The 13,258-nt window shown below is 39.4% G+C and overlaps 1 pseudogene; it reads left to right on the top strand.

The window, feature by feature from the left end:
* The first annotated feature begins 9,814 nt into the window (after positions 1-9,814).
* LOC132062347 (uncharacterized) lies at positions 9,815-13,258 on the top strand (annotated as a pseudogene).

Genomic DNA, 13,258 nt, shown 5'->3' with positions numbered 1-13,258 from the left:
TTCTCTTTGCTTAAAACTACTAAAACTCTTAGTAATTAACTTAAGTACAAAGGTAGGAATAATTTGCATACCTTGAGGGGTCTAATATTCCAAGGATCAACTTTAACTCCAACTTCTCAATCTTCACAACTTTAATGAAACCCTAGGAATCACCTTCTTCTTCACAAGCTCGGGTTTACGGGACTCGGATCTTACCAAATCCCCACTAACATGATAGAAATCATAGAGAGGAAATATTCTAGGGCTTTATCTGATTTGAGAGTAGAAATAATGAAATAAAACGTGAGGGATCCATATATATAGGTGGGGAAAAACAGCCCCAGCGGTAGCGAGTCGACGAGCAGGTCGACGGTCCGTCGACTTGCACCGTCCCTGCTCCACCTGAGATTCAGAGATGGCGGCGTGTCGACGGCATGGGTTGATGCCACCATCGATACGTCGACGGTCCGTCGAAGGGGACTGGTTCCTGCCAGTTCCCTGAGTCCCCCAGCTGCGACGATTCGATCCGTTTAACTCCCAATCCTATTATATTGTGAAGGACACTTACCTATACTTTGGTGCACGCGAGGTGAAGCACTTAGTATCTCAAAACTCAGGTGCGAATTTCCATACTAAGGGCATATACCAGCAATAAGCCAAAAACTTTTTTGCCACAAAAACGGGAGGTGTAACATTCTTCCCCCCTTAGAAACATTCGTCCTCGAATGTTCATACAAGTCATGGGCTATAAAAATTTTGGCAGAGTCTCCCCTGTAAATATACCAATCCAACCTACACACAGCAACCCAAAATAATGCCACACAGGGCCACATGCTAAAATATACAACACCATGGCCTCACACGACCAATCACAATAACTATAAAGGAAACCAATACCTGGAGGAGATGATGCCTCAGACGGAGCCTCCTGAGATGACGGAAATAAATGGGGATATTTAGCGTCTATTTCTTCTTCCGCTTCCTAAGTCATTTCCCCAACATTATTATTTCTTCAGAGTACTTTAACAAAAGCCACATCTTTAGTTCGTAATCGACGAACTTGTCTCTCCAATATAGCCACTAGTATTTTCTCATATGATATCTGCTCAGTCACCTGTATATCATCTATCGGTACGACTCTTGAAGGATCTCCTATACACTTAGGAGCATGGACACATGAAATACCGGATGTACAGACTTCAACTCAGGAGGTAGCTCTAACTCATATGCCACCTTACCCACTGTACGAATAATTTTACATAGTCCACTGTATCAAGGGCTCAACTTACCTTTTTTGCCAAATCTCATTACCCCTTTCATAGGTGAAACCTTCAGGAAAACCCAGTCGCCTGCCTCAAACTCTAACCTGCGTCGCCGATTATCTGCATAGGATTTTTGTCAACTCTGTGTTGTTAGTAATCTTTCCTGAATCATTTTCACCTTATCAACTGATTGCTGAATTAAATTTGGGCCCACTAACTAGTTTTCTCCTATATCAAACCACCCTATAGGGGATCTACATCTCCACCCATACAAAGCCTCATAAGGAGCCATCTGGATATTGCAATGATAATTGTTATTATAGGCAAACTCGATAAGAGGTAAATGATCATCCTAACTGCCTTGGAAATCAAGTACACAAACTCTTAACATATTCTCATGTGTCTGTATAGTACGCTCCGCTTGTCCATCTGTTTGTCGGTGAAATGCAGTACTAAGGCTCACCTGAGTCCCCAATCCATTCTGAAAAGATTTCCAGAAGTTAGTTGTAAATTGCGCTTCTCTATCTGAAATAATGGCTATAGGAACATCATGAAGTCGTACAATCTCTTTAAGGTAAAGCTTCGCATAATGCTCAACTGCATAAATAGTTCTAACAGGCAGAAAATGGGCTGACTTTATAAGCCTATCAACTATGACCCAGATTGAATCATACTTTCGCTGAGTACGGGGCAAACCTGTAATAAAATCTATATTAATTATCTCCTTTTTCCATGTCTCGGAATCTAAATAGCTTGCAATAAACCTCCGGGCTTCTGGTGCTCTATCTTAACTTGCTGACAATTTGGACACTGAGCGACAAACTCCGCTATATCATTCTTCATGCCATCCCACCAATACACTTCCTTGAGATCATGATACATCTTTGTTGTGCCCGGATAGATAGAATACCATGAATAATGTGCTTCTCCCATAACCTGCTGACAAAGTCCTACAACATTAGAAATGCATAATCTACCTCGATACTTGAGTACTCCATCCCCGGTAATCACAAAGGGTGTCTTTTCCTTCTGAGGTGTCGTATCTCAGTAATGAACTAAAACAGGATCCTCGTATTGATGCTCCTTTATCTCTGCTACCAAAGAGGACATCGCTGTATTCTGAACTGTAACTCCTGCATCACCTGAGTCTATCAACCGGACTCCCAGACTAGCTAACCGACAAACATCACGAGCTAGCTCCCTCTTCTCTAGCTGCAAATATGACAGGCTACCCATAGACTTACGGCTAAGAGCGTCGACTACTACATTGGCCTTCCCAGGATGGTACAAAATGTCAACATTATAATCTTTCAGCAACTCTAGCCCTCGTCTCTGGCGTAAATTCAGGTCTTTCTACTTAAAGATGTACTGGAGGCTCTTATGATCAGTATAGATATCAACATGAACACCGTATAAATAGTGCTTTCACATTTTCAAGGCATGAATCACTGCAGCTAACTCAAGATCATGGGTTGGATAATTCTTCTCATGCTGCTTCAGAACGTCTTGAAGCATAAGCAACAACCTTGTCGTGTTGCATTAATACACAGCCCGAACAAATACCTGAAGCATAATAATATACCACATAGCCATCTGTTCCCTCTGGAAGACTCAAAACGGGTGCTGACATCAACTTGTCTTTCAATACCTGAAAACTCTGCTCACACGCATCCATCCACTGAAATTTAGTTGATTTCTGAGTTAGCTTAGTCTATGGGGCTGAAAGAGAAGAAAATCCTTCTACGAACCTTCTTTAATAACCAGCCAAACCCAAGAAACTATGTATCTCTGTTGGTGTCGTGGGTCTTGGCCAATTCTTCACAGCCTCAATCGTTTGAGTATCCATTGTAATGCCTTCATCTGAAATAATGTGACCCAGAAAAGCCACAGAGTTCAACCAGAACTCACATTTAGAGAACTTGGCATACCACTCTCTACCTCGAAGAACTCCAAGCACTGCTCGTAGATGTTCTGCATGATCAACCTCCGACGGTGAATAAACCAGAATATCATCTATAAACACAATCATGAACAGATTTAGGAATGGCCTGAATACACAATTCATCAAGTCCATGAACTCAGCTGGAGCATTAGTTATCCCGAACGGCGTAACATGAAATTCATAGTGGCAATATCTAGTCCGGAATGCCGTCTTTGGAATGTCTTCATCCTTCACCCTAACCTGGTGGTACCCCGATCTCAAGTCTATCTTCGAGAAGTATTTACCGCCTTGTAGTTGATCAAACAAGTCATCAATCCTCGGAGTGGATATTTATTCTTCACAGTCACTTTATTCAATTGCCGGTAATCGATACACATTAGCAAGGAGCCATCCTTCTTCCTTATAAACAATACCGGTGCTCCTCATGGCGATGCACTGGGCCTAACAAAGCCCTTTTCAAGTAGATCCTTCAACTGCTCATTCAACTCTTTCAACTCCGCAGGTGCTATCCTATAAGGAGGAATAGATATTGGCTGAGTATCTGGAAATAAATCGATAGTGAAATCAATCTCTCGCTCAGGCAGAATGCCTGGAAGCTCATCTGGAAACACTTCTAGGAACTCATTAACCATAGGGACAGACTGAAGAGTCGGTGACTCTGCTTGTACGTCCTGAACGCGAATCAAGTGATAAATGTACCCCTTTCTAATCATATTCCTTGCCTTAAGGTAGGAAATAAACCTACCCCTCGGCGAAAAAGCCTTGCCCTTCCACTCAAGAACTGGCTCGCCCAAAAACTGGAATCAAACTATCTTCGTTCTGCAATCAACATTAGCATAACAGGAAGCCAACCAATCCATACCCATGATCACATCGAAATCCATCATGTCTAGCTCTATTAAATCTGCTAAGGTACGGTGATTGCAAGCTATCACTACACATCCTCGGTATACTCGTCTAGCTATAACTGGATCACCAACCGGTGTAGACACCTCAAACGGTTCAATCAAGTCAGGCTCTTTCCCAAACTTTCTAGCAACAAAGGGAGTAACATATGATAAAGTAGATCCTGGATCTATCAATGCATACACATCATAGGAGGAAACTGATAATATACCTGTGACGACATCAGGAGACGACTCACGATCCTGTCTACCAGCCAATGTATAAACGCGATGCTGAGGCCTACTCGAGCTAGATGCTCCACTCCTTTATCTACCACGTCCTGCTAGTATCGGAGAAACGTTCCTTAAAGGGCGTACTGCAAAAGAAGAACCAGCTACAGACCCTGTAGGCTGAACCATACTCCCACTCTCTCTCATCGGACACTGCCGCATCCTATGACTGGCCGCCACAAAAGATAACAAACATCCGATCCCACGACACCGACTCATATGTAACTTGCCACACTGGGCACACCGTGGCAAAGGGGGTCTCATCTGGCCTGACTCCGGTCTATGCTGAGAACCCGAAGCTCTAGAACTCTGACCCGCTCCGAAATAAAAAGACCGATCAAATCTCGGACCTGAAAACCACGGAGGTGCACTCCTTGCCAAATGGAATAGGTATCGGGGATATTCCTATCTATTTCCTCTCATGGACTCACCCCCGATATCTAAAGATCTGACCCTCTTGCCATGGCCCTGGTAACGGTCACGCTCTGTCCTCCGCTGACGCTTGCGGTACTCCAAATTCTGTGCATATGCCTATTTATGAGAGATATCCATGCCCGGCTGTAATGCTATAGTCGTACAAGCATCCATCAAATGCGTCCCTAATCCCGCCACAAAACGATGAACTCTGTCTTCCATCTCAGCCACCATGGCTGGGGCATATCTAACCATAGAATCAAAATACACACAATACTTCTGGACACTCATACTGCCCTGCTCGATACATAGAAACCTATCTGCTCGGGCCCATTTGACTTCTGGAGGTAAATAATGGTGAATAAAAGCATCTGAAAACTCTCGCCAAACAGCTGGAGGGGCATTCTCTCCCCTAGATAGCTCCCAAGTCTGATACCACTGTACTGCAATATCATGAAACCTATACGAAGCCAACTCCACAGACTCAACCTGATCCGCGTGCATAACCCTCAAGGTCCTCTGTATACCATCAATGAAATCCTGAGGGTCCATATTTTACTTTATCACCGAAAACTCTGGAGGGTATAATTCGAGAAAAGCCTTAACCCTCGAGCTACCAGCCCTATCTGCCTGCTCAACACCAATCCCCTGCCGTTGAGCCTGGGCGGCTACCAATCTAGTCAATAACTGTATAGCACCCGCACATCCTGGCTCGATGCATTTGGCTGAGGAACTGGGACAGGTGCTGGAGGCGGGGTATGTGAAGTCTGAGATAGGCTCTCACTCTGAATCTCATCCCGAGTCCTAGTAGCCCGCTGGGTACGGCTAGTGGCCTCACCAGACACTCTCTTGCCCTTCTAGGCGGCTGTAGCTTTCTTGCGGGGCATCACTGAAATCAGAACAAATCATCAGAAGGCAAACTCTTAACTCATGGCCTATCGCACGATCTAGGAGTGAAAGAATGACATCATCCTAAATGTCCTGTAGCTTCCTGTTTATGAGTGTGGTGCACAACACACCCATAAACAAGACTCTACTATACACGGTCTGTAGACAACCCTAGGACAGAACTGCTCTGATACCACTTCTGTCACGATCCAAACCGATGAGTCGCAACGAGTGCCTGATCTCTAGTGACCAAACACCCCTACGCTCGTATCTGAACAACACTATCTAACAAGGACCCATAAATAACTCAACTTGGGCTATACTGACTCAAGAAAGTAGGACATCATGATCTACTATATATATATATATATATATATATATATATATATATATATATATATATATATATATATATATACACACACATGTGAACTGGAAAGAACAATGCAGGCCGACTAGGCCGCTACATATACTGTACACAAAAGAATAGAAGCCGACAAGGCCACATCATCTGACAAATACATACAACAGTTTACAGACCTCTACTAAAATAAAGCTGTAGAAAGGACGAGACAGGACCCCTTCATACCTATGTGCATATACATCTCAAAAGAATGGCATACCAAAATAGACTGCAGCTCCGGATCAAATGGAGCACACTAACCACCGCTGGATAGAGGTCCCACTAAGCTGGACCGCCTCTCTGTCTACCTGAACCAGCAGGCATGAACGAAGCCCCCCGAGCAATGGGGGAGTCAGTATGGATAATGTACTGAGTATGTAAAGCATAAGAATAACGTAAGTATAAACATAAGAATTATGAATGAAATCTGAAACTCATAAGCTGAAATGACTGTCTGACTGAATCTGTATGACCAAATATCTGATCATATCTATACAACTCTGCATGCATTTGTATGAACGAGTATCTGTAAGTATTTGCATAAGTCTGTATAACTGACATTTCCTCTGTGGGCGTATAATATGCATGCTCTCAATGATAATCATGCTCATGTACATAAATATAGGTCATAGTGCTGAGGAACGTTCAGCCCGATCCATATCCCATATAATAGTACCGAGGAACGTACGTCCCGATCCATATATCATGTAATATTGCCGAGAAATATACGGCCCGATCCATATGTCATCATCAAGGTGCACCAGCTGATCAGGTAGTAACGCGTGTATAACGTCTGTCCATTTTCCCATAACCCCATCTACATATAATATACGCGTATATAACGCCTTCTGGTCATGGGTCAATATGCATATGTATATGAATACAGTGCATAACTGAAATGAACACATAGAACTCTCAGAGTGACATGAGGTCATATTACCTCCGATGGACAACTTTTGAGCTAACATCATCAACATAAGAAATCTCAAGACCCATGAACAGATGGAACAATCATACGGGGTATAAGAACATCAAAGACTGAAGTACTCCTAGTGCTTCTAAGAGTAGAATAATATGGAAGCTCGTTCAATCGCTTATTGGCTCATAACATAGGATCATGCCAAAATGAAGAAGGAATAGCCTTAACATACCTTGAAGTGTATCTAATCGTCCAACTTCTACTTCTCGAACTCGTAAGTCTACAATCAAGATAACATAGGCCTTAATTAGACTTATTTACCTCACTTACTAACCATTTTAAATATAAAAAGAGCTTAACGAATTGTGGACAACATTCCCCTTGTAAACTTAACAATCCTTCAACTTCCAGTTCAATCCAACATCAACCACAATATCAAAAACAACAATGAAAACATTTACATATCAAGATATACTCAAATCCATTCCCAATCATCTCTTAAAACAGCCCCTAATCACCGTCTTATCCTTCATCAACTTACTACTTTCATAGCTATCTTCTCTTTACTTAAAACCACTAAAACTCTTAGTAATTAACTTAAGTACAAAGGTAGGAATCATTTACATACCTTGAGGGGTCTAAGCTTCCAAGGATAAACTTCACCTCTAACTTCCCAAGCTTCACAACTTTAATGAAACCGTAGGAACCACCTTCTTCTTCACAAGCTAGGGTTTACGGGACTCGGATCTTACCAAATCCCCACTAATACGATAGAAATCATACAGAGGAAATATTCTAGGTCTTTCTCTGATTTGGGAGTGGAAAGTAATGAAATAAAATGTGAGGGCTCCATATATATAGGTGGGGCAAAACAACCCCAGCGCTAGCGGGTCGAGGAGCAGGTCGACGGTCCCGTCGACACGTTGACATTCCGTCAACTTGCACCGTCCCTGCTCCACCTGAGATTTAGATACGGCAGCGTGTCGACGGCGTGGGTTGACGCCACCGTCGACACGTCGACGGTCCGTCGAAGGGGACTGGTTCCTGCCAGTTCCCTGAGTCCCCCAACTGCAATGATTCGATCCGTTTAACTCTCAATCCTATTATGTTGCGAAGGACACTTACCAATACTTTGGTGCACGCGAGGTGAAGCAATTAGTAGCTCAAAACTCGGGTGCAGATTTCCATACTAAGGGCATATACCAGCAATAAGCCAAAAACTTTCTTGCGACAAAAACGGGAGGTGTAACAAGTAAGGTCTGCGTACACTTGACCCTGCCCAAACTCCACTTGAGAAATTACACTGGGTATGTTGTTGTTGTTGGTTATTTGAATTTTCCAAGTACCTTGATCCGCGTACATAGTTATTCACATTAGTGGCGGAGCCACTCATGGCCAAGGGTAGTCACCTGCACACCCTTGGCTGGAAAATGGTACTAGTATATGGATTAGATATTATATTTAACTGGATTTAAATTAAATTTTGAACAACCTTAAAATAAATTGCGATAGATAGCTTAGAGGTAAAAGGTGTTCAATTTTACCTAAAAGCTACGGTTTAAAACTTGCGTCAAACGCTGATCATCTTCTTTCATTAAAAGAAAGCATACAAACAATGTTTGAAGCTACTTGATTGATTTGTATTTGCACTTATTTTCTTCCATGCTGCGACTAAACTTATTTGTGTTTGAGTTATTATTTGCATTTAGTTTATTACTATGTTTGTTTGGAGTTACGTTGGACTCATTTGTTGAAGCTCCTTTAGTCTTTCTTCTTTCCATCCTATTTCCTAGAAAAGAAGACGTATTGTTAAAAAGAAGACAATGAGATCTAATAGCAAATTAGCTACCACTTATTTTGTTCTCTTTTCTTTTTTAATTGCTTCTGTAAACATTTTAATTATCTAAGTTTGTTCTCTTTCTTTTTTCTTTTCTTTTTTTTTTCAAAGAAAATTGATTAGTCGTTATCTCTCGCTTTGTAACATTCTCGGAATGCCCCTCATTGTTCTCCACTCGTGGGATTACGTACATTGGGTATGTTGTTGTTTGTTGTTGCTGTCATTTGATACTGTAATCACCGTAAGAGTTTTCTAGCAATGAAATTTATCAAGAACAACTTGCGAACTCAAATGGACCATAAATTTTTATGCGGGTGTGCAGTGATGATGTAAAAAAAATTTCATTGCACTCATTCATCAGGAAAAAAAAATTATATAATATAATCGTCAACATTTGAACAACCTTACCAAAATTTCTGGCTCCGCCACTGATTCACACGATGATATCGCAGCGTGTGGTGAACAAAATACCTAGGTTCTAAGAAAGGAACAATACATAAGATGAAAATAATAAAATTAATATGCATCGGTTGTCCACTCTCAACAAGCAAGACAAACCCAATATTCAAAAGAATCTACCCTTTTTTTTTCGAACAAAAGAATCCACTTCAATAATAGAGTTTCAAATTTCTTTTAATTTGTTACATTGTGATTAACTTAATTACTTAATAAATAAATAAAATATGAGCAAAAGTTTTTTCAAAATTTAAATCGAAAGTGTCTAATTGGAATACTTTATTAGGAGTTGAGATGAAATAACATTTAGTTCGAGTGTTTAAATGAAATATCGTGACAAGTTTAAGTGACAGACTATGTATTAAAAAGTATCTAAACCTATCAATAAAATTAAACGTAATTTTTTTTTTTTTAAAAAAACAAATTAGATATTTTAATTATTAAAATTTTAAAGTGGGTTTCCACATAAAAATTAGAAACTAAATTTACACTAGAAAAAATTTATTTAAAAATGGGCAGTCCCTTCCTCTTTCCCAATCAACAATTCCCCCAAAAAGTTTGAAAAATGTGAGATGGAACAATAAGGTGGTTGAAAATGGATTGGATGAAATCCACATCAAATATTGCATCTTTAAACAAGAATCTTCTTGTTGCTTTCTATGATATATCTTACTTGCTACATAAAAAAAAGGAGTAAATTTGTATGCATGTTCAAAGAAGAAAATATGTGTATGATGGAGCCATGTCAGTTCTTATTATGTGTGGTAATGTTAATCATGAATTTTACTTGACTTATTTGTTTGTATTCTTCAGGTTTAACTACAGATACATGGCTAACACTTTGTCTTTATACAGGTAGGAATCTTGTTTTTAAGCACCACTATTATCATCATTGATTATCTTTGTTTTTACCTTATGTGTTTCCCATTTCTGAGATTCATTATCTGTACTCTAATTTCTTTTTTATTTGTTCTTTGAAATTAGAACCGTAAAACGATAGGCATACCTGATGAAAGAATTATTCTGATGTTGGCTGATGATATGGCTTGCAATGCTCGGAATAAATACCCTGCACAGGTTTTCAACAATGAAAACCACAGGCTAAACCTTTACGGAGATAACGTTGAGGTGTGTAAAGTTTCTTCCTCTTTCGTCTGATTTCTATAGTGCTGCGAATCAAATGTTAGTTCTGTGAGACATTCAGTTTTATTGACTTTTAATTTAGCATTATCAAATAAGGATTGACAATGTGAAAGGAAGGCAACATGGAAGATCGTACTGTCGTATCTTTTCTGGCGTATATGGAATGAAACGAATAGGAGAATGTTTCATAATAATGAGAAAGATGTAAAAAACATTAATAGATCTTTTTTTTGACTAATAATTTTTGTTTTGGTGTAAGGAGAAAATACCATGTTGTATGGATAGTTGGTCAAATTTGGTGGAAGATATTAAATGACTCAAGCAGAGTCACATACACATCATGTACATATTTTTTGAGACCAGTGCGGTGTTTATCAATGTAATTCTGTGACTTGTGAAAAAGAGATGCGTCAGTATTTTAAACAATTTTTAATCGGGTTAAGTTGATATCTCTTTCCTGGGACCTTTGTATATTAAATGTTTGAGCTAAATACTCTCCTAAGTACACTTCAATATATATCTTCAGACTGGTTTGCATATGAATTTCACTGTCTTAAGGTTGTTTTGTTATCTATTTAATGTAGTGGTTTAATTTTACAAGCTTCTAAACGTCAGGTAGATTATCGAGGTTATGAAGTAACAGTTGAAAACTTCTTGAGGGTGTTGACTGGTGGTCATGAAACAGCTGTCCCAAGATCAAAACGGCTTCTTAGTGATGAAGGAAGCCACGTACTGCTGTACATGACAGGGCATGGTGGAGACGAGTTTTTAAAGTTTCAGGATTCGGAAGAGCTTCAAAGTCATGATTTAGCCGATGCAGTGAAACAAATGAAAGAAAAGCGTAGGTAAAGAAACTGGCCTTGATTTTACGTTGTTTGTTAACGTGGTCTTGTTGAAAAATAACGTTGATTATGAAGCAACATTGTCTTAGGAATCATATAGAATTTTCGTCTCCCATTTGAAACTGATAAGGACCTGCTGGATGTCTGCTGTGAATCTTAGCACTCTGTTTGTTCTCTGGCATTTATGCAAATGACTCCTTGTTGATTATATCATATTTATGGATTGTTTCTTTGCTGGTCCTCCATGATGATGCTTTATCATATCTTCATTGTTCAATTTCAGATTCAAGGAGCTGCTAATAATGGTTGATACTTGCCAAGCTGCTACTCTTTTCTCTCAGGTAACTTTTGCCTTTTTTCACTAATGTCATGCTATTCTAACAAAATGTTCAATGACACTTTGCTACCACATATTCTTGCAGCATCCCAAAATAGTTAGTCCATATCAGTTACCATAGCAAGAATTCAGTGTAACGTACCAATGTTGGTCCATTGTCCTATTATTATTTTTGAAGTATCTAAAGAACTAATTCTGGTTTTTAATTTTTGCCCTTCAAATGGGCTGGACTTTAAGTTTTGCCCTTTAAATCGAACTTATGCCTTAAGAGCGCTGGCATAACTTGTGAATATTATGATGCGTAACTTATGCCCCTTTGGGCATAAGTTTGATTTGAAGGGCAAAAATTAAAGATCAGCCCATTTGAAGGGTAAAAATTAAAGACCAGCACAAAATAAGGGTAAAAGTGCAAATGACCCAAAAAAAAAAAAAAACCTGGTCTAGTCTGAAAAGGAGTTTTCACTGGGTGCTTGACTGCTGGTCACACCTGCTATTGCATTGATTATGCCTCATCGGTTCTAGAACTTCTGCATGCCTATCGTCCGTTTTTTCCCTCTCTTGGCCCTGTCTTATTCAGAAGATGATATGTGTTTTGAACGTTGTTCCAAACTGTCTGTTTGTCAATGTGCATTCTTTTTGATAGAATCTCTTATATTTTTTCCTGGTGCAGTCTTTTCAGTTCATATAGTCCAAATACGCTGATGTCAACTGCCTATTATCGAACAGTTCTATACCCTCGCGGACTAGAAGAGGTACAAAGTTAATATTTTTTTGTTTGTTTCTATGCAATGCAACCTTACCATCCCTCCCCTGAAGAAAAAAGGAAACAAATGGAAAGAAAACTCAACGAAAAGGAATAAAGAAAGAAAGAAAGAGAAAAGTAAAGGACTTAGTGGAGATAGGATAAACTAGATTAAAGGAAAACTTGCACTTCTTTGGTCCATTTTATGTACAGTTGATTGGGTAAGAAGTTTAATATGTTAATGTGACTTGTATGATGGTTTTGTAGTAGTAGTAGAAGAAATTTCCAACATAGTTGGCAAAAAGTGAGTTTGACAGGGGCTTCCTCTTCATCTAAATGCCGTGCACTTTATTTCTTTTAGTTACTTACCGTGAGGGTTAACTGGGGTCAGAAAACTTGCTTTAGTATGTAGAAATAAAGTATTAAAAAACTGGTCCAAATAGCATAGAATTTTACAAATGCTTATTCCTTTTTATGTTCAAAATTGAAATCGAGACTGACAAATTTCGATAAGCTGTTTTAATTTGGATGATTATCTGATATAGTATTTCTGAAAAACAATTACCTATTTGTTGTAGTCAAATTTTTGGGAGGGGGAATTTGATCTTGGTAATCTAAACTGATGTATATATACACCAACAAACTAATTAGCCTGTGGTGATCTTATTTTTTTTTTTTGAAACTGGTAAATTGAAAAGAGAAGACATGAAAAAGTAGACTGAGATAATTATCTGTAGTGATCTTTATTCTGAAACCAAAATTTTTTGGTTCAGTCATGGAGACGATACACACTGATTCTGCGTATAAAGCATTTTCTGGCAAAAACTCTGAAAAAATCTACATTAGAGATGTCTCTTTGGCAGTCCAGCCAAGACGCACGACGAACACTAGCAAGTTCGGATGTTCAGGTCAGTGTTAA

The sequence above is a fragment of the Lycium ferocissimum genome, chromosome 7 (assembly GCF_029784015.1).
Source record: "Lycium ferocissimum isolate CSIRO_LF1 chromosome 7, AGI_CSIRO_Lferr_CH_V1, whole genome shotgun sequence".
Taxonomy (NCBI): domain Eukaryota; kingdom Viridiplantae; phylum Streptophyta; class Magnoliopsida; order Solanales; family Solanaceae; genus Lycium; species Lycium ferocissimum.
The sequence above is the reverse complement of the archived record's forward strand: the minus strand, read 5'-3'. Positions and strand labels throughout refer to the sequence as shown.